Here is a 23,949-nt window from a genome sequence, read left to right on the forward strand (position 1 = left end):
CGTCAAGCGTCCCCTGGTTCACTGGGAAGCCATGGTGCGCCGCAAGATCACTTACTACAAGATGCTGATGCCGGAGCGCCGTGCAGAAATCGCGGCGGCGGTCGGCGCCCCAGACCTTTGTTCCCAAGGTCGCTTTGCGGTGGGCCAATCCCCGAGTTCTCTGGAGCCAAGCTACGAGGAGGAGGAAGCCGATTCAATATTCATGGCAGAGGTCGCGGCGCAGAAGGCCCCGAATGGTATGAGACGATGGACGTCGACTTCGTGCCAGCGTCTGAGTCCCCCATGGTGCAGGCGGACCAACGGTTCAACATGCCGATACTAAAGGAGGACCGGGAGGCAGAGGCTCAACTCGATGTGGAGCACGCGCATGCCGCTGCCATCGAGGCTCTCCTGCAGGCGGAACCGGATGTCGTGGATGTCAACCGAGCGGCGGAGGCTCAACTTGAAGCGGAGCGCGCGGATGCCGATGCCATCAAGGCCCTCCTGCAGGCAGAATCAGACGTACTGGACTTGAACCGGGCGGCGGAGGCTCGACTCGACGCAGAGCATGCGGATGCCGCTGCCATCGAGGCCCTACCGCAGGCGGAACCGGATGTTCTCGACTTGAACCGGGTTGTGCTCTCGTCCGTGCAGAGCGCCCGCACGCTCCGCGTGTACGAGTAGCTGGAGGTTGAGGACAACCACGGTGCGGGGACACACGTCGACAGCTACGGCTGGTTCCTGACGGTAGCCAAAGACGACAAGGCCATCTCATTCCGCGAGCGCTGATAGTTTTTCTTTATGTTGTTGTTTTTATGGATCTTTTGCTGTGTAAAAACATATATTTGTTATGCAAGTCGCCTGACTTGGGTCAGTCTACCATTTCAGGCGGTTGGATGAATATCCTATGTCTCCCAACCCTTCTTCCTCACCTCTTCTTCTTCCCCAACAGACCACCGCACGGGCCGTATGAATACTCCCCAACATGGGGTTGGATAAACATACTCTATGAACGAAAATTACGTGTCAGCGGTAGGATGGATGAGTTTGGTTTGTTCATGCGACAACACGTGTCAGTGAGGGTGCGTTCCCTTGGTTGGGTTTGTAGCGTGCAGGAGCGACTGTGTGAGGGTGTGGTGCGACCGCGGCAAGCAGGAGCGACCATGTGAGGGTGCGGTGCGACCATGACAGCTGTGCGCAAGTGTACCTCCTTCTCATTTTGAAAACTTTAGGCAAGCTTGGCAAAAATGTGTGGTGAAGTATGGTAATGCAAGGCCTAGACCCAAGCAGGATAAGTACGTACGTACTGGGAGTACTAGTGTTAAAAAAGAAAGGCGGGGTTTTCGTTCGCGGTATTTCATTGATACAAATCCTCGTTTTACGTGTCAATTAATGCGTATTCTTTCTCCAAAGACCAAAGAGCTAACCATCTCACTCCTCATTGCTTGATTAATGCAGCGCCATGCAAACCAACCTTCTCACTTCTGCATGCATGCAGGGGATATTAATGTCCTTGGTTGCTAGTACGAGGCAAACCCCATGAATTTTGCCTTGATTAGTGTTAGTGGCCTTTTGCAAATTGTAATTTTGATATACTGGCCTTGTGTACAAAAAAATGGAGGTAGTAACTATATTTGACTTCCTTCCCCATTGCGGTGACGTCGACGATATCTCGAACATTGTGGTTTGGTTAAGTGCGTTCGATGGAGAACACCATTGAGGCCTTGAGGGAGACCACGGTAAGTTGTTTGCAAGTGCCGCCTGCAAGCCGAGACAACGGCCTTATTTGCATCCAGGAAGTCCGTTGAACTAAAGGGCGCGTAAATGTACTAGTACTACTAGTACACAATAGCGTCGTCCGTCTAGCTTAGTGCAGTGAGATGGTTTCTCGAAGAAGACGATGGAGAAGCGGAGTCAGCGAAGAGTGAAATGATTGTTGCTTCGTCCGTGCTTTTGTGATTTGACGCCTCACTGCTTTGTCATTTTTGATAGAAGGGACAGGGGAGTAGGCTCTGTGCTCTATACTGTACTACATGCGTCCAAGCATGGGAGAAAGAGGAGAGACGTTGCATTTTTCTATTCCCTGAATCAATCAACCAGGGAGCTTCGGTTCCATCTTTTTGGCTTTGGCAACACCGTCCACAATGTTTCCCATGATTCCAAAAGCTATTTTCACATTTGGCTACACATTGTGGATGCCCTTAACCGTACCACTTGGTTTTGCTCATGTGTTCTATCTATACAAATCTCAATTATATTGATCTAATTTTTTTTTATAGAATCAAGATTAGTAAAAAGGAGGTGATTTTGTCGCGCGGATGGCCGGGGAGGTTTCTTATTTTTAGAGGATGTTGTCCTGGTGGTTTTCTAATATGCGGTCCCACGTGTCAGTGCTTTACCAAGAAGATCCGCATCCCACATGAGGCAAAACAACGGCAGAAGCAACACGTGGTTAAGTTGAAGAAGATGAGGGAGAAGCGGATTCAGCAACGAGTGAAATGATGGTTGCTTCGTCCCTCCAACTTCTTTTTTTAGCATTATTACTTCGTCCCTCCAACTTAACTGCGGGAAAGGTGCAGCTTTGTGATTTGACGCCTCATTACTCATTACTACGCCGGCGCCATGACTGGGGTGCTTCACCCCGGCTGCTCTGCATTGTATTCCGGTATGTCACGTGGACCCGGTAGCTTGATGTCCCACATGTCGGTGAAAGGGACTAGAAGATTTATGAAAGCGAGCGCTCCACTCTTACGGCGGAGGAGTACACGACACGACGGCCCAGTGAACTGTCACTTGTACTGTATAGTACTATCCATCGATACAAACCCGATTAAACAGGAAAGGGCGGGATTTTTCCCGCACGGTAGATGATACTGGCCATACATTTCAAAGACAATTTTAATGTGTGCAAACTGAATAATTAAGTAACAATATGATATCTAGTAAAACTAAAAACACATATGATTTATTGTGTTAGAGTGTAGTAGTAGTGTTGTATTGCATAGTTGTTATATGTAACATGCGAGAACATGTAGAGATCTAGTTTGGGAGGGCCTACAGAGATAAGAGCGTAATACGGTCACCGAACTTCAGAATAAGATGATTACGGTCACTATATACGTTTTGCGGTGATTATACGGTCACTTGATCACGGTTCAGCATCGAATTGCACTCTGTTGACCGGCCAAATAGTCTGCATGGCGCCATGTTGACTAGTTAAATTGACCACGTTCCTTGTGGGTCCCACCTGTCTGTTCGCACCGGGAAAAGGTAAGATAAACACAAATTTACGCAGGCGCGGCAAGACTCCAACCTGTGCGCGGGAATCACCTGGTTATGTATGTGTCTGTCAAGGCCTGATGTGTGCGCATGCATGTGTAGGTTGAGCACTTGAGCGTGAGAGTGTGTGTTGGTGAGGTGGTGTACTGGTGTGTGCATGCATGCGTGCGTGTGTGCGTGTGAGTGTTGTGTGTGTGTGGCTACGTGTGTACGTGTGAGTGTTGCATGCGTGCGTGGGTGCATGTGTTTGTGTGAGTGTTGCGTGCATGCAGTTCATGTGTATGCGTGCTGTGTGTATAATCACCGCACCAGCTCTTGTGTGTTAAAACATAAAACAGACGACTCAACATACCAATACAAGGCCACCTTGTCCGCTGTGCCCGCGGTCATGACTTCGAACCACCATCCAAATATTTGTTTGTCGTTTGTTTTCATTCTTACTAGCAAGATGCTTGTGCATTGCACGTAACATCAAGATGCATTTGTATGACTAGTTTATCTTGTGAGAGAAAAGGATGAACGAGGGAAGGCCTTATTTGCAAATGTGGAGAGGTGTGTGGGTACCTTTTTGCAAAATTGCCATAGTTTCTTTCCTATCCGTCAGATATAAATCGGACGACCTATATTGCAGGATGGCAGGCACACCATCATCACCAACTCTGTTTTTTTAGTAAGAGTGTATTTTATAAGAGTGAAGATGTAGAGTAGATACAAGCCGACAGGTGGGCACCATGGTAGTGAGATAATGTGATGCAACACTAGAGGTGCGACGTGGAGCATTTAACTGGTCAACTAGTCATGTCTTGAGCAAATACAGAGTTGTACGGTGAGCCCGTGACTGTATAATAACCACTAAACGTAAATGTTGACCGTAATGAGTGGATTCTGAAGTCCAGTGTACGTATCGTGCTTTCGCTTCAAATATAATGATCGTCATTGTATATATCGCGAGAGAAAGATGAAACATGCGTCAATGTGCTGGGGGCTTACTTTTAGAGGACATGGAGATAGTTTGTGTGCATACGTGAAAGGGGCGTACAGGGGGGTATGCGATGGAGAGAGAGAGGCTCTCCGTTTCTCTTTATTATGAATAACTTTGTATATAGTATAAAAATATACAAATTCACAGTGCGGAATAAATATCATTGTGGGCACCATGCAATGCAAATTAGCATTTGTACTCCTCCATATAACTTTGTAATGTTGTATATATGTAGAAACTCTAAAATAATTTTTTGGCCACACTTTGTTCAAAATCAAAGTTGTATGCGAAATAAACGTGAAGAAAGGGCTTTTTAGATCAATGGGGTACGTGATGTAACATGTGTGAATGTGTAGTTGATGCACTTGGTGAGGCCGAGGGAGGTATGTGTGTGTATTACGTATTCGAGAGATTAGAGGGGCCAGCGGGGGGGGGGGAGTGGGAGACATAGCATGAGCAGCATGAGAAATGAGAGTGGTCTAGAGAGAGAGAGACGAAATATGATGTCACGACGAGAGATTCCCTTCCCTTGAGTGTGTATATGCAAGGGGGGAGGGGATAGAGGCACCAGGAGAAATTTTTTGTATGTGTTGTGTTTGTGTTGGTATGTGTGGGTGTGAGAAGATAATGAGACGTGGGGGCAGAGCGTGTGTCACCGCGTGAGTTCTGGTGGGTTGAGGTGAGGCCCTTCGTTCGGTTCCGTCCTGTGCCACATTGGTCGGCCCGTGACGCATTTAGGAAAACCCATGGATGACTAGTCGTACAAGAAAAAGATAGCAGAATTGTAAAGGACTCTGTGTCCACTGACAAAGCCGGCTAGGATTTGTAACCCTAGGTTCTTGGACTAAGGTAACCCCTTTATCTCTGATATTACTATTCATCCAACCTAACTTTAAGGGGCATCCTACAGAATGCTCTGCTAGAATCATACTCGTCGATTAGGAAGAGAGGTGTGAGACAATGCGTGAGAGACGGGCCTAAATATAATGTGCGTACATGAGACACGTAGGAATGTCCATGTATATAGAAAGGGTCGATGGGGATTGTGCGTGTGTATGCTTGCGAGAGGAAGAGTGCTTGTGATAAAGGTTAGTGAAAACAGTTGTAAATGGTTACGAGAGGGAGGGAGGGTTATATCTAGAGCATGTGTGCGAGAAAGACACCTCGGGAGAGAGTGTGTGAGCATGTGTGAGAGACCACCGATGGAGAGTGAAACTACACGTAAAAGACTGTTGTACACATTGATTAAAGATATAAATTGTATCCAAATATTATGATGGGATCATGATATTTGCAATTCGCGTAAGGAACGGTCATTGATCCATCAGACATCTAGATTCTATCGAATTTGAGCATGTCTATGTTATTATTCGACACAATTGATCCACATAGTTAGTATTTTGAACTCCAGACAATGCATCGCTTTAGCAATCAAATATAAATGTGAGTATAGTTCATGTTGTGTGTGTAAAGCACATTATACATATAAAAGTTACACAATGAACATTATAAATAGCTACCTATGAACTAGCATACATTTTAATTCAACTTAAGGTGGTTTAAAAAAATCGAATTCAACATGAAGTCCATTCAATTATTTGAATTTGATATCATGGCATTTGTAAATCATACCTAAATTATGGGGGCACCAATCTTTGCTCTGATTTTGTACATAATAGCATATGTAGTCGTGTATAAAATAGATTAAAATTTAGCTCCTCCACTCCAAAATAATCGTAGTTATAGGATTTTCAAGTGTCAAAATTTCAAAAAGAAGCGGATAATTTAATGAGGTTTTCAAACATACAAGGTCAAATATAACATTGTCTATTTAGGTCAATCCTCATAGTTCAAGAGTACTCTAAACATGAATGCTTGTGTTTCAAAATTTCGAACGGAGCGCCAAAAGGGCCTCTACTCGCCCGAAACCGCGTGAGACCAATGTTTGGTAGTACAAGGAAATTACTTTTGTAATAACTCTGACCCGTGAAACCTGCCGGCCCGACGTCCAAAGGTCTAAGCCGAGGTAGGTTTGTAGCTTCATCTAGACGCCACGCAACCGCCTCCGAAAAACATTCATACACAATGGCCACCTAAGCACACATGCGCGTGTCCTAAATCTCTCCCGCCCACTATTTGGGACACCTGGGATTACCATCCTACCCCCGACCCACAGTAGGTCCGAAATTTAAGAGGGTGGCAAAGTTTGTACTTTTCCCAAATTTCAAACAAGCGCGTCCCATCTTCTGTTCAAAAAATCCAAAAACAAGCGCGTCCCAGACCGAAACATGGTTCTCCCCCCGTCCCCCCCCAGCCCACCCATCTGATTCCCCATTCGTACTCCATGGGCGCCAGAACTACCTCCACACCAGCCGCGAAACCTCGGCGTCCTCTGTCCACCACCCAATCCCACCCATCAACCGCCGCCCTCCTCCATCACGCCGGAGCCGATACCCCGACATCGTCGTCCACCACAACCTCAACCACAATGCCCTCCACCGCTAGTAGTTGCAGCCAAGGTCGAGCCGTCCGTACCCGAGCCAGTTCAACCACACTGTCCTACGCCTCACTGCTGCCGCTCCAACTTCGCCACCGTCCATCGCACCAGAGTTGTTCCTACTACGCCATCCTTCGCCGCCTTGGGTCTGCTTCCCCTCCGCCAATATACGGCCACAGCAACACAGTCAACAATTTGGCCATGGGTTTGTCCAAGGATCCACAGCTCTCCAAAACATCGGTTCCCCCGGGAAAAACAAGAAGATCGCCGTGACATATCGGCACCACACTAGCAACCGATAAGGGTACTCCTCTTCCCTTATTCGTGCAAATCTTACATGTCTTCTTGCACGGTATTCATCCCATAGAAGACACTAGGTCACCGCTTCTTCTTCATACCATATGTTCCTAGTAACTCGCGATGCACAAGGTTTCTCCTTATGTACTATTTCACCTTAGCTAGTGGTCCGTCGCCCCCCTGAATTTCAATTTCTGGCCAGTTGATTCCCAATTAACAGAAGCATTCCCCAGCGTAACAGGCGCTAGTATGCCTATTACACCGGGGAAGCAGCGCCTTGGTGTTTATCTTAGGGGCATGTGCGGCCTAGAGCTACTGGCGCCCAATCTGGAGGTCGGCCGGGATTAAAGGGATGGCCTGGGGGCACGACGGTGGTGTGAGGTCATGGGGAGGGCGGGGCGGTGGAGGCAGGAGTCTGGGCCAGTGGTCGCTGGCGGTTCGAGAAAGATCGTCAACTGTGACTGGCGGGAGGTAGACGGAGGCCATCTGCTCGCTCCTTATAGATCGGACGGTTCATTAAAAAATCGACTGACCTATTTATTTTCAGTCAACTATTATCTTAGATATGACCACATGTGGTGGTGTGCTAGAGGAGTACCTGCAGTTCCTGTGCTCATATATTACAAAATCATACGGAGTAGAATCTAATATTTTTTGCCATGCAATGTTGTAGAGCTATTATATGTCTCTTGTCATTTATATTTCACCCACCTGCTATCTGCTACTTTTACAGTGCACTAGTTCTGCAAACACTTCACCCATACTCTCACTATTGTGTTTTTATGCAAGGGGTATTTCAAAGACTGCCTCGAGAGAAGTAGAAAAGAAAAGAGAGAAGTTGCTCCAGCTTGGTATGCGGGTAGGCAAGGCACATTATAGCGCTATAAAGGGTGCAATGTCAACATATGGAGACGGTAAACGTAGCTCTGGAGTTGATGACCTCACTCGCAATGAACCACCATCCCAGGTGCTTGCTTTAACTTCGCAGTGTCATATGTGGTTGCATGTTCCATATGGTGTCTAGCTTGTATACCAAAGGCCGAAGTCAGTCTTTATTAAGATAAGGAAATATATTTTTTACATGAACCACCATCACGTGAGCACTAGAAGACAAATAGCTAGTCAGGGCACTGGCCGAGCCAGTGACAAGCCTAGCAAAGACAGGCATCACCTGGAAGCCAACTAAAAAGCCGCGATGGTGGCGAAGCAGCCCGCCTCCCACCAGGCTCTCAGGTCCTAGATGATCATGCTCACCACTCCAGCCGGATGTCTAGCTTCTATTGCTTCCAATTTGGTTAAATTGCATCTGCTTAGCTTACACATTATACCTTTGAACATGACATGCCTTTCTGTTTTTTGGTACATACTAGTACATCTGTGTATTAACCATGTTCTTACATGAAACTAATGTTCTTGTGTATCCCTGATCAATCACTTATGACGAGGCAGGCAAGCAAGTGGACTACTCCTCATTTAAAAAATGCAGCATCAGCCTCCCGACATGATTCTCAAGAAACAGCAATGCTAGATGAAGATAGTGAATGTAGCTCTATAGTTGATATGTGGTTGCATGTTGCATTTGGTATCAAGATTGTAATTCTTCCAATCTGGTTAAACTGCATGTGCTAGTCTACTTAGCTTATACATTATACCTGTTAGTGTGACATGCCTTCCTGTATTTAGTACATAGTACATCTGTCTATTAAGCACGTCCTTACATAAAACTATTGTTTTTTTGTATCCCGCATCAATCAATATGACGAGACACCTTTAGTATATGCAGTGTGATATTAGTTGCATCTTTCATATGATTTATAGCATGCGCTGCTTCTAATTTGTTGAAATTCCATTTATGATGGGACGCTTTTAACTTGGCAGAGTCATATTGGTTGCATCTTTCATGTGGTGTCTAGCTTGCATTGCTTCTTATTTCTTGGAATGGTTTCTGCTTAGATTACACAAACAGTTGTGAACATGCCATGTCGTCCTGTTTTTCATACATATTCCGTCCTGGTATCATGTGTTTGCCTTACATCAAAGTAGTGATTGTCAGTATCATGCATGAATGAGTTCTGAAGAGAGAATTTTATTGCTTTCTCTTGTCGGTTTTACTTGACAATTCAAAATCAATAAAGCGGAAGGAAGTTAGCAAGGCAGCGGATAAAGGTGCTCCTTCCGAACGGAGGGCCTCTATAGTTTCTACTCCTCCACACTCCCAAGATGATTTCCAAGACAACACATGCATAGACACTCAACAAAGCTGTGTTTATGATGAGCACGTCTCCCCTAGTGCACCATCACCGGTGCTCCCTCTAACTTGGCACTGTTATATGTGGTTGCATGTTATGTGTGATGTCTAGCTTGTATTGCTTCTAATTTTGTTGAATCCCATCTGCTTACTTTACACATTATACTTGAATAAGACACGTGTTCCTGTTTCTAGAACATACAATATATGTCTATCACACCATGTTCTTACATAAAATTACTACTGTTGTGTAACCTGCAACAATCACTTATCATAAGACACGTTTGCCTTCGGAGTGTATAGGTTACATCTCACATTGTTATCTAGCTTATACTACTAATTTGTTGAAATGGCACTTATGACTAGACAGTTTTAACTTGGTAGAGTGATATTCGTTGCATCTTTCATATGGTGTCTAGCTTTCATTGCTTCTAATTTGTCGAAATGCCTTCTCCTTAGTTTACACATCATAAGCTGTGAATATGCACTGCTGTGAATATGCAATGGCACTAATGACGAGAGACCTCTAACATAGTAGTGTGATGTTGTTTGCATCTTGCATATGATTTATTTCTTGTACTGCTTCACATTTGTTTAAACGCCATTTATGATGAGACACTGTTAACTTGGCAGAGCGATATTTGTAGCATCTTTCATATGGTGTCTACCTTCCATTGCATTGCTTCTAATTTGGTGAAATGTCTTCTGCTTAGTTTACACATCATAGTTCTGGTTATCTCTTCCGTCCTATTTTTTTGTACATATTACATCCTCCTATCATGTGGTTGTCTAACATCAAAGTTCAGTTCGTCTGCATCACGCATCAATTTGTTCTGAAGAACTGAATTGTTATTCGTTTTTCTTGTCGGCTTGACTTAACATGGCACAGAGAAAGAGGAAGAAACACGGAATGGCAGGGAATGAGAAGCGGATGAATCCTGCAGATTTTGCTGGTACTGATGGTGCAATAGAAGATCAAAGTCCAGCAGAAGATTCTACAAATAGGGCATCCCATCCTACACGAGCTGCAAAAAAAGCCAAACAGAAACAAATAGCTGCCACCAAACAAGCAGAGATAGCCCTAGTTCTTGCAACACCTACCACAGTACTACCAGCTGCACGAGTTACTCGTGCGTCAACTAAGCTAGCAGCATGTTCCCAAGCTCCCTTGCCACCTGACACTACTTCCCAAGCACTCTTGACACAAGACGAGTTGGGAATATCACATGACCCTTGTGAGCTTCAACAGCAAGAAGGTAGTTGCTAGAGTCAAGTTACAGTTGCATGCTTCTTTATATGTAGTCTCATAGTTTGATGTACACTAACACTTCCTATGTTCGTTGTTGGACTAGCACCTAGGCGGAAGAGGAAACAAACATCAGGGTTAATTCTTGATAGGTTAACTAAATCTAGAGGCGGAAGAATGGAGATCCGTTTTGAGGCAGGTTTAAAAAGGCCATGTGATGCTACAGAGTCAGCCAAGTTAGGATCAGAGGTAGCAGTTGCCGTTAGGTGTCATGTACATATCCTCCTAACATGGATTCAGTACAGGAATGACAAAGACGAAACCTAGTTCAACACCTTCCTCGACCATATATCTGTAAGTATGGTTATGTATGGAAACTAGTAATATTGTCTTGCTGTGTCTCATACTTTCTAGGTTGCTGATAATGAGACTCCCATAATTTTCAACAGATGAGGTTCAAGTTGGATAGCCAAGATGATGCAACCAGACAAGCTTGCACCCATGTTTTCAAGTCTGCTCTGCGACAGTATCGGTATAACTTGAGGAAAACTCACTTTGAAGGCAAGGCTAATAGTGAACTTTCCCAAACATCTCTAGTGGAAAATATATCAGACGAAGACTGGAGGGGCCTTATTAAACACTGGTCTGATCTGAAGTATCATGTACATTATATATATGTGATCAGATCACATGTTGAAGTCCTATTTACGCATGTGCCACACAAATCTATCTTCTTGTAGGTGAACTGTTCAAAGAACAAGGTCAACCGTACGAAAGTGAAATTCCAACAGACGACAAGATCTCGTAGCTATATTGCACACTGCGAGGCTCTTGTAATTAGCTGCTGTTTCACTCTTTTCGCTGTACCATATTATCAGATCTATATTGACTTGTTCAAAATGCAGAGGAAAGCCCACAAGGACCACAAAGTACCTGAACCAAATGCTGTGGAAATCTTCAAGGACTGTCACACCAGCAAGAAGAAGGGCATGACTACACCAGTCAAAACCGTTGTTGTAAGTCCTTAATCCTCATGCCATTTGACTACTACTTACTCTAACTTGTGCCTTGAACTGCAAGATTTGCAGCCAATGTCTATTACTCTTTTCAATTTTATACACAATTGTCTTAGCGTATTTGCACCTTACAAGGTTTAAAAGAGAGGAGTGATGTTCTTTTGATCTTGACTCGTAATCTAGTTCTGTGCTGGACTTGCCCACACAACGTTACAATTGCATGTTTGTCTGTTCTCAGATGTTTTGTGATATGAATGATGTCATACTATGCTTACCATATTATAAACTTCGTCTCTTTATCCTTAGCCCTCAATATAATGTGAAGAAATAGACAATACATTAGCGATGGTACATGATCATATGTTTGGAACCTGGTTTTATTATGTACTTTGCAATAAAATACAACTAATATATTACATGGGTTCACCAGAATAAGTTCTGTATATAGACCAAAGCTATTTTGTTTGGTTTTGCTGCCTCCTTAATATCTTATGTTCTAGTACTACTAATGTAAAAAACTCAACTTTTCAGTGAGTTATGGAAAAAATGGTGGATCCGCCACCTTCTGAAGGTGGCGAGGCAACTATAACCGCAATGTTAGCTCTTGCTGCAGGTGGTCAGTACCTGTCCACTAACAGTGCCAAAAGCACGTTCCTGCATAATACTAGGTTGGTTGTTAAGGCAATCTCGTCCAAACTGCCTCATGATCAAGATATGCAAGCTCAAAGCAAAGTTGTATCTTTGCTCCAGACACAAGTCCATTCCCTAACAAAGACCCTTTGTGAAACAAGGAGAGACATTGTTCGATGTCGTCAAGATATGCATGGTTTTGAAACCATACTATCAGACATTTGCTATGTTGTTCAGGAGCCTAGGGGAAATGAAGGCGAGGGTTATGGTGCTCCATCGGACAATACAACATGAAAACGTAACACTCAGGTCAAATGAACATAGCTTCTGAACTTCTAGTGGTGCATTTATCTGCTAGACCATTAAGTTTTATGCCAACATGAAAACGTAACACTCAGGTCCTTTTGTTATATAGTTGTAATTTGTTTTGGTGCGATACAAAATTTATTCTTAACGTGCAGCCGCTGGCTGAAGAAAATAGCAAGCCATTTTTGTATAGTGTAGGGTGTTCCCTATATTTGCACTGGTGGCGATCTTTGATGCCGAGTGGATGTAATCTGTGCAATCGCCTTAATAGCCTAGCGTTAGTTTCGGCCTTATTTATTTCCTAGTCTTCTTTTTCCTTGGTTTGCTAGTGGCTGCAACAACCATGGCCATATATGGGTCATAGGATCCATGGGTCTCCTATGGGCCATTGATAAATGGGCCTCCAACAGGGCTGTAGAATCGGTGGGCCTCGGGCCGTCGGATAAATGGGTCTACATGGGCCTTAAACGGGCGTAATTGGTATCAGCCCAGCACGGTAACTGGCCGTTAACAGGCCGGAGGACAGCAAAGGCTTAATTCTGTCACGGGCATAACGGGTCGTTAATGGGCCAGAATATAGAACGGGCTGGAAACGGTGGAACGGGTTAACAGACTAGAAACGGGCCGACTCTTGCCATGGGCCTAATTTGGCCCATTAGGGGAATAGGCCAGTAATGGGCGAAAGTAATCGAGGGCCGGAAAGGAGCCCAAGAAAGTATGGGCCGTCAATAGGCCGAAAGCTAACACGGGTTGGAAACGGCCCATGTGAATCACGGGCCGTTAACGGATACAAAGAAAATTACTGTTCATTATGGGCTAGAGTCACCGTGGGCCTGTAAAGGGCCTAAAGATACGAAGGCCTCGTATGGGCCGAAAGATGTCATGGGCCATACATGGGACGAAAGTGAAATGGGCTGGTGTTATATTCGACGGCCCACATGACGTTGTTGGGCCGATTTCCTTTAGGGCCTAACGGGCCGTGAGTTACCGGGCCGTAAAATGGGCTATTTGTGAAGAGACCGTTAACAGGCTTTTCATGGGCCAGCCCGTTAACTTTTAACCAAGTGAAACAGGTCGGCTTTGTAAGCTACACTACTACAAAAAGGGCTATAGATGGAATGGCCACTAATGGCGCACCAGACATGTGGTGCGCCATTACTATATTCTAATGGCGCACCATGTCTCGGTGCGCCATTGGTAATATATTACTAATGGCGCACCTCTTGTGTGGTGCGCCATTAGTAGTTTTGAAAAAAAACATAAATTTTTTTGTTACTAATGGCGCACCATGTCCGCCGTGCGCCATTAGTAGTTGACATACTAATGGCGCACCACATCCCCCGTGCGCCATTAGTAGTTTTGGAAAAAAAGTAAAAAAAATAAAAAATATTAGTTACTAATGGCACACCATATCTCGGTGCGCCATTACTAGTTTTAACTAGTAATGGCGCACCACCCCACGGTGCGCCATTACTAATTTGCCCCAACACCGAATGCACCCCCCCCCTGTGGATCGCCTTTTCAGTTTTAAAAAAATAAAAGAAAATGATGGAAATGTCAAAAAAATAAAAGAAAATAAGTTTCCCATGTAATATGTGGTCTAGTTGTTGGGAAAATTTACAAATATGAATTTCGACTTTGTTTGCAAAATCTCTGTGGAAATTTGTAAAATGGGCATAACTTTTGCATACGAACTCGGATGAAAAAGTTTTTTATATGAAAAATCATCTACTCGAAAAGTTACATCCAAATTTAACCGGGGGGGGGGGCGTTAAACATTTTCAAAATCCCCAAAAACCTAACAGAAAAAAAGTTACGGGGCTTTCAAGATCTAGAGGCAAAAAAATTCAAAAAAATTCAAACTTACTTAATGGTGCACCTGCCCATGGTGCGCCATTACTATCTTCCCGCCTTCAAAATTCAAAAAAAAAATAAAAAAAATAAAAAAATAAGTTACTAATGGCGCACCTGCCTGTGGTGCGCCATTAGTATCTTCCCGCCTTCAAAATTCAAAATAAAAAATAAAATAAAAAAGTTACTAATGGCGCACCTGCCCATGGTGCGCCATTAGTATCTTCCCGCCTTCACAATTCAAAATAAATCAAAAAATAATAAAAAAGTTACTAATGGCGCACCTGCCCGCGGTGCGCCATTACTATGCCGTATATATCGCTGGGCGTGTCCTCTCCTTCTTACCTCTTCATTCTTCTCCTCCACTGCACCTCTCCTCCACTCCACCTCTCCTCCACTCCTTCACTCCATCTTCCCTTCTCTCCTCCACCATACTACCCTCCTCCTCTCCGGCGACCTCCTCCACCTCTCCTCCCCTTCCCTCCCCTCCCCTCACGGTTTCTCCTCCCTCCTCCCCGGTGAGCTCCTCCTCCCTCATCTCCGGTGAGCTCCTCCTTCCTCCTCTCCGGTGAGCTACTCCTCCCTCCTCTCCGGTGAGCTCCTCCTCCCTCATCTTCGGTGAGCTCCTCCTGCCTCCTCTCCGGTGAGCTCCTCCTCTCTCCTCTCCTCCCATCCCCTCATGGTTTCTCCTTCCTCCTCTCCGATGCTTCGGTGAACTCCTCTTCGGCGACCTCGTCCTCCTCTCCGGCGATGTAGGCGAGCGCCTCTGCGGTCACCTCCTCCTCCTCTCCGGCGAACTCCTCTCCGGCGAACTCCTCTCCGGTAAAAGAACACGGCAAAAGAACGTACAAGATCCAAAAACGGGAACATAATTTGAAATAATATCGTGCAAAAAAACGAGCAAAAAAAACGAGCAAAAAATGGGCAAAAAAATAGCGATCCAGATCCAAATTCAAAATTCAAAAATAGCAATGGCGCACGGTGGGGGTTAGACGGTGCGCCACTACTATTTTCCCGCCTTCAAAATTCAAACATACTAATGGCGCACCGTGGCCTATACTAATGGCGCACCGTGGGCTATTCTAATGGCGCACTAGCTGGTGCGCCATTAGTATACCAGATACTAATGGCGCACCAGTGGTGCGCCATTAGTAAAATATACTAATGGCGTGGCACTAATGGCGCACCACTAATGCGCCATTAATGGCCAAATTAGGTGCGCCATTAGTAGGCATTTTCCTAGTAGTGCTAAATGGGCCAGTGTTGGGCCGTGGCACGTGTCGACATATCATAGATGCCTATCTGACCCACTGAGGAGCTGACACGTGTTTCGTCCGGCCAATAAAAAATTTACATGTGGAAATTTCCCATTGGCCAGGGCTGTTAACGGGTTATCGGATCCAAAACCCGACCCGATAGCTTAACAGTGTTCCGTTACGGTGGATGCCACGTGTCGGTCACCCTTGACGAAAGCACTTCTGTGACGCGTGATTTATCGTCATAGAAGTGGACACTTCCGTGATGATAATTTTGGTAATGTCATGGAACACTTCTACGACGGCACAAGTATGACTATCTTGATTCTGTCATAAAATCGTCATGGATGTACATGCACGAAAAAAAAACGCGACCTACTGTGACAAACACGTATCATCACGGAAGTGTATTTTTTTGTAGTGAGTCAACTACTGACGCGGTGGTGGACTTGGATGAGGAGCCGGCTGACACGGTGTCGGTGGCCTTGGAAATATGATGCAATCCTTTCTCCATAGAACGATATGACGTAATGCGTCTCCCAGTGTGCGCTCGTCGTCACCTCCAGGAATGTCAAGATATAGCCCCCTATATTCTGCCACCACTTCGTCAACCGCAACACGAGCACAGCCAGCTGGAATTGGATTGCAATGGAAGGTTACTTCAGGGGGGTTTGTATAAGCAACACCGTTCACCACCTTGATGGATATGTTCTTCCCTAATGTATGTAACTCACAATTAGTGTTCTCAATTATGTCATCCACAGGGTATGTATGCAGTAGTGCCTCATGGCCCGGTGCGGAACCCACACTGCTTCTCGGCATGGATGTGATGGTGCTATCCAATGCTGGATCCGCTAGCACCTGTGGCTGCAAAGACCCCCTTCACTGGCTAATTTCGTTGATTTGCTGCTGGTGCCACTGGAATAAGAATGCCAACTACGCGTGCGAATTTTCTAGGCCCTTAAGGCGTTCTGCTTCCTGCTTCCTCTGCTCCTCCTCCAGCTTCCTCTTCTTATCCTCCTCCATCTTCCTTCTGGCATGACTTCTATAGTCGGTGTTCCTATCCGGAAACCCCTCATACCATGGAACAATGCCTACGCCTCGTGTTCTTCCCGGGTGTTCAGGATTTCCCAGGGCGCGCGTAAGCTCGTCGTTCTCTCTGTTGGGTGTGAACACCCCCGTTTGAGCCTCTTCTAAACAAGTATTTTGTCCTTGACTCCTTTAAGACTTGCCTTCTTCAAAATCTGGCCTATCTTTGGGTCCAACGCGTCCCCCCATGTGCATAGAACCAAGTCCTGCACCTGGGGGGCCAGCTCAATGTAATTGGACAAGCCCCTGGAGCCTGCATCTCTTCCTCAGTCTTATCCCACTTAGGCCGGGCCACCGCGTAGCCACCTGGCCCCAACCTATGGAACTGCTCCTTTTTCGTGGCATTGATCATGTTTATTCTCGATCATTCCTTAGCTACTTCCGATTCCTTGAATTTCATGAAAACTGGCCAGTGATCTCTTTGCTTGTCCACTGTTCCCGTGAATTCTGGAGTCTTCTTTCCTCCTTTGACGTACGTGGCCCACATAGTTTTCTTGTGGTTGTTGAATGCAACCGCCATCTTTCTAGGAGCAACATTCTTGACTTTCTCCACATCTTCAGCTATGAAATGATCTGGTAGCGTGAAATGTGACATGAGAGCTTCCCAAAGCATTTTTTGGCTCTATCGTCAACAACAGTAAGATCTGGACATGGCATTGCTGCCTTTTTCCATTCTTGAATGGAGATCGGGAGTTAGTCCTTCACAAGAACTCCGCACTGATGAATGAACTCGCTCGCGTTCTTCTTAGGCTCGACCGGTTCGCCATTATCTTTGATGGCAATGATGTTGTACTTTATTCCTTCCTTCAAATTTTTGGCCGGGCCTCGCACTGTCCTGCTCCCTATAGACGATTTGCTCGATCCGGAGGACCTTAATATATATGTACAAAATCACCTCGCCAGTATTTGCTATTTCAAGATCATCATCATAGTTCTGGACTTCATCAATTCGGTCGTCTCTGTCGAATATCATATCACCCTCCCTGGTATTGTTCAGATATTGGGAGCTGTCATCTTCTTCATTCTGATCATCTGGCGGGCTCGGGGAGCGTATGAGAGCGAACATAGCCTCTTCTCCTTCGTCTCTGCCGGTATTGTTCGCCATAGCTTTTATTTAACTAATCCAGAAGAAATATAAAACAATTTAGTATGCATCTCAAATAATAGTAGAGAATTTATATGCTTCTCGAATATAGTAGATAATTTATATGCACCTTGAAAGAAAAAACTGAATCATAGTAGATAATTATATGCATCATCGAATATAATCTTGAATACATCATTGTCTCGAATATTATCGAACAATATATATAATCTTGAATACATCGTCTCGAATATTATCGAATACATCACTAGCTAGCTAATATAGATCGAATACTATCGAATTATCTAGTTCACTCGCGGTTCCTGAGGCGCGGGCGGTGGACACCCAAAGAGAAGGAACCACCACAGGATCATAGCTCGGGTGAGATCCCCGAAGAACCTGTCAGGTATTGGAGAACATGACATCCATAGCAGCCATGTAGCGACGGATGTGCTCGTCCTCCTCCCTGACGTACCACCTCCGGCGGGGCCGGTTCCCTCCGCACCGAAAGCGGCCCACGCGAACGCCACCAAAGGAGCTCCGGGTCAACTACAGGATCTGGGGCTGGGTTCCTCACCAAGCGGCGCGCCCCTGAAGGTAGCTTCTCCCAGTGCCAGCCCGACAGATCCCAGTCCCGAACATGGCTCTTCTGAAGCAGAAAGCGAATGGGTCGACGGCGAGGATGCGGGCCGGGCATCGTTGACGTCGACAACAAATACTATATGCAAATGTAACATTTTAAAATTTTGGGTTGTGATTTAGCTAATTCATCTAATTAAAACTAACATTTCTAAAATTTCTAACATTTCTATATAACTAATATTTCTATAACATTTCTATTACTAGAAAACAAAAAAAATTCTAACATTTCTATAACTAAAAAACATAAAAAATTACTAAAATTTCTATAACTAAAAAACATAAATATTTCTAACATTTTTCTATAACTAACATTTCTATAAACATTTCTATAACTAAAAAACATAAAACTTACTAACATTTCTATAACTAAAAAACAGAAATATTTCTAACATTTCTATAACTAACATTTCTATTACTAAAAACATAAAAATTACTATGTGTGTGTGTGTGTGGCCATGGCGGGGAAGGAGCTCATAGCGGCGACGGGTCGGGGCGGCGATGGTGACGACGACGGGTGCTGACGACGGGGATGGCGACGCGGTCGGTGGCGGGCGGCGACGGGGATGGGGGCGGCGACGGGGGGTAGAGACGGGGATGGCGACGATGGGGGGTGGCGGCGACGGGGCAGAGGAGAAGAAGTAGAGGTAGAGAACAAAAGTGACAAAATTTTGAAGTGCTGCTTATATAGACCCCCCCCTTTAGTACCGGTTGGAGCCACCAACCGGTATTAAAGGGCTGTTTTGGCCAGGCGAAGCGGCTGGAAGTGCACCCCCTTTAGTACTTGGTCGTGGCTCCAACCGGTACTAAAGACCCCCCTTTAGTACCGTTTGGAGCCACGACCCGGTACTAAAGGGGTGCGATGGCGCAGGTGCGGTGTAGGCAAGTTTAGTCCCACCTCACTAGCCGAGGGGCGCCCGCACCTATTTAAAAGCCCCGGCGCGTCTACTCTCTCAAACTCCTCTCTGTAGCAGACTTCTGGGCCTAACTCTGCCACGCTGTCCTGTGGGCCTACTCGGCCTTGCGGGCCTGCATCCTGGCCCAACTATAGGTTGAGTTTCTAGTCGTATGCAGGCCGTTGTGGCCCAATAGGCAGGCTTTTTTTATTTAGTTTTTTTTTCTTTATTTATTTTCTTTTATTTATTTCTGAGTTGTTTTTTCCTGTATTTAGAGTTTCTTTCTGAATACTTTTGCTTTAGGTACAAAAAATTACAAACTTTCTGTTAGTGCCAGTAGTTTTCAAATTTGAATAGTTTAAATTTAAATTATTTGAAATTTGTGTGAATCACTAGTTTGGGAATAACTTCATTTTAAAAATATATTTTTCAGTGATTCTTTTTTCTTATGTTTAATATTTGTTGGGGATATAACTAGTGGGTATAAACCTCCTAGGAGGGGCCGGTTTAACCACATAGAGACTAAGAATATCGAAGCCCATGAAGTTATAGAAGATGGTGACTTATGAAGGAAACATAACAAGGGAGCCCAAAGCCCAGAGGCGGGTTAGGGCCCTAAGTTAAAAAATGAATTGCCTTTGTAACAGATGCATTTTCATCCGAAACCCTGATACTTCGAAATAGATTGTCCATTTTGTACACGAAGGGCATCCAGTTTTTGCCGTAACCCTCTCAACATTTTTGCACATGCTATGTGGGTGAAATGTTGATACCATGCTAACTTTCAACTTTTTCAGAGTTCATTTGTAGTGGTTTTCAATTTCAGGGTCATTTAGCTCAAAAAAAATCAGTAAATGAGCTGAAAATTAGCAAATGAAGTCAGAAACGTACACGTTTGTCCGAAGCCCAAAAGTACACATTTCAAATGCAAAACACATAAGCACCCTAACTATTACAAAGATTCCCTACTGTCTTTGGGTGTGAAACTTTTTCTTCGCGTGTGTCCCTTTGTGTCGTAACCATGGACAATCTTCATTATTTAACTAGATGCTCAGGTCAATATTCACTCTGAAGGGAGCAATTTCATGAAACTTTTTATAATCATCTGACATGTGTGTCTTGTCATCCACTCCCACGATGTTTCTTTTCCCTGAAAGAACTATGTGGCGCTTTGGCTCATCGTATGATGTATTCGCTTCCTTATCTTTTCTTTTTCTCGGCATGGTAGACATGTCCTTCACATAGAAAACCTGCACCAAATCATTGGCTAGGACGAATGGCTCGTCTGCGTACGCAAGATTGTTGAGATCCATGATAACCCACAAGTATAGGGGATCAATTGTAGCATCTTTTGATAAGTAAGAGTGTTGAACCCAACGAGGAGCTATAGCCATAACAAATATTCCCTCAAGTTCTATCGACCACCGATACAACTCTATGCACGCTTAACATTCGCTTTACCTAAAACAAGTATGAAACAAGAAGGACTTTGTAGGTGTTGTTGTATAGGTTTGGAATAATATAAAGAGCACGTAAATATAATCTAGGGGCTGTTTAGATAAAGAAGCAATAAAGTTAGTATAGCCAGTGTGGAAAAGTGGTGGTAGGAGTTGTAGAATTGTCCCTAAGCAATTGACTACTTTACTAGACCGATAGCAAGTTTTATGTGGGGGAGGCATAAGCTAACATACTTTCTCTTCTTGGATCATATGCACTTATGATTGGAACTCTAGCAAGCATCCACAACTACTAAAGATCATTAGGGTAAAACCCAACCATATCATTAAAGTATCAAGTCCTCTTTATTCCCATACACCATGACCCACTTATCCGCGTTTGTGTTTCAGTCACTCACGCAACGCAGACAATAAGCAAACCATAAACATATTGAAAACCCTACAGCGGGGATCCCTCACGCTTGCGCGACTTGGAGAGCGCCACAGGACAGCAACATAACCACAAGCAAATTAAACCAATCATAGAAATTAACCAATTGCCGATTGGACAGCGAAAATCTACTCAGACATCATAGGATGGAAACACATCATTGGATAATAATATGAAGCATAAAGCACCATGTTCAAGTAGAGGGTACAGCGGGTTGCACGAGAGTGGACCACTGAATATAGATGGGGGAAGGTGATGCAGATGTTCATGAAGATGACGGCAGTGTTGGTGTAGATCGCGGTCATGATGATGGCCCCAGCGGCGTTTCAGCTCCACCAGAAGCGAGGGGGAGAGAGCCCCCCTTCTTCTTATTCTTCCTTGACCGTCTCCCTATATTGGAGAAGGGTTTCCCCTTTGGTCCATGGTCTCCATGGCGTGGGAGGGGCGAGAGCCCCTCCGAGATTGGATCTGTCTCTCTGTCTCTCTCTGTTTCTGCGTTCCTGATTCTGCCCTTTCACCGTTTCTTATATACCCGGAGATCCATAATTCCAATTGGATTGAAACCTTTGCCAAGATTTTTCTCTGAAAATTTGCTTTCTTGCGGCAAAAGAAGAGCATCAACCACCTTACGGGGTGCCCACGACAGTCAGGGGCACGCCCGCCCCCCTGCGGCGCACCCTCCTGCCTCCTGGCCCCCTCGAGCACCGTCTCGCGTTGATTTTTCTTCACAAAAATTATAAATATTCCAAAAATATTCTCCATCCATTTTTATCCCATTTGGACTCCGTTTTATATGGGGTTTCTACGAAACATAAAACATGCAACAAACATGAACTGGCAGTGGGAACTGGATCAATATGTTAGTCCCAAAAATAGTGTAAAAAGTTGCCAAAAGTATATGAAAGTTGAATAATATTGGCATGGAACAATCAAAAATTATAGATACAACAGAGACGTATCAGCATTCCCAAGCTTAATTCCTGCTCGTCCTCGAGTAGGTAAATAATGAAAAAGATAATTTTTGATGTGGAATGCTACCTGCATAATCTTGATCATGTAATCTAATCATGGCATGAATATTAAGACACGAATGATTCAAGGCAATAGTCTATCATTTGACATAAAAACAATAATAGTCAAGCATCCCAACAAACAATCATGCCTTTCAAAATATCAATGCTTACAGAACGTTATCCCTACAAAATCATATAGTCTTTTATGTTCCCTTTTCCTAATACAAGGTACCCCTCATGCCTATCCCGGTGTCAGCCAAGCAATTGGTTCATACTTTTTAACGCGCTTCAGCTTTTTCAACCTTCACGCAATACATGAGCGCAATCCATGGATATAGCACTATAGGTGGAACAGAGTATGATGGTGGAGGTTGTGTGGAGAAGACAAAAAGGGAGAAAGTCTCACATCGACGCGGCTAATCAACGGGCTATGGAGATGCCCATCAATTGATGTCAATGCGAGGAGTAGGGATTGCCATGCAACGGATGCACTAGAGCTATAAGTGTTTGAAAGCTCAAACTAACTAAGTGGGAGTGCATCCAACTTGCTTGCTCTTGAATAGCTCGGGCATTTGAGGAAGCCCATCATAGGAATATACAAGCCAAGTTGTAAAATGAAAATTCCCACTAGTATATGAAAGTGATAACTCAAGAGACTCTCGATATGAAGAACACGGTGATATTTGAAGCACAAGTGTGGTAAAAGCATAGTAACATTGCCCCTTCTCTCTTTTTCTCTCATTTTTTATTTTCTCTTTTTTTTGTTCTCTTTATTTATTTATTTTTTATTTTTTTGGTGGGCTTCTTTGGCCTCTTTTTTTTATTTGGGCTTCTTTGGCCTCTTTTATTTTTCATAAAGTCTGGAGACTCATCCCGACTAGTGGGGGAATCATAGTCTCTATCATCCATTCCTCACTAGGGCAATGCTCTAATAATGATGATCATCACACTTTTATTTACTTACAACTCAATATTACAACTCGATATCTAGAACAAAGATATGACTCTATATGAATGCCTCCGGCGATGCACCGGGATGTGCAATGATCTAGCATAGCAATGACAAAAACAGGACAAGCCATGAAAACATCATACTAGCTATCTTACGATCATGCAAAGCAATATGAGAATGAATGCTCAAGTCATGTATATGGTGATGATGGAAGTTGCATGGCAATATATCTCAGAATGGCTATGGAAATGCCATGATAGGTAGGTATGGTGGCTGTTTTGAGGAAGATATAAGGATGCTTATGTGTGATAGACCATATCATATCACGGTGTTTGGATGCACCGGTGAAGTTTGCACCAACTCTCCAGGTGAGAAAGGGCAATGCATGGTACCGAAGAGGCTAGCAATGCTGGAAGGGTAAGAGTGTGTATAATCCATGGACTAGCATTAGTCATAAAGAACTCATATACTTATTGCAAAATTTTGTTAGCCCTCGAAACAAAGTACTACTACGCATGCTCCTAGGGGGGAGGTTGGTAGGAGTTAACTATCGCGCGCCCCCAACCTTCACGCAAAGATAAACAATCAAAATACAATGCGCGCCAATTTGGTTACATAGTTAGGAGACCATATGTGCATGCTTCGGGAATCACAAACCTTAACATCAATATCCTTACTAAACACAACCATTTACTAGAACCTCCCACATATTATCATATCTATATCACAAAAGTATTGCAAGGAATCAAACATATCATATTCAGCAATCTACAAGTTTTATGTAGGATTTTATGACTAACCA

The sequence above is a fragment of the Triticum dicoccoides genome, chromosome 2B (genome assembly GCF_002162155.2).
Source record: "Triticum dicoccoides isolate Atlit2015 ecotype Zavitan chromosome 2B, WEW_v2.0, whole genome shotgun sequence".
In the NCBI taxonomy this organism is placed as follows: domain Eukaryota; kingdom Viridiplantae; phylum Streptophyta; class Magnoliopsida; order Poales; family Poaceae; genus Triticum; species Triticum dicoccoides.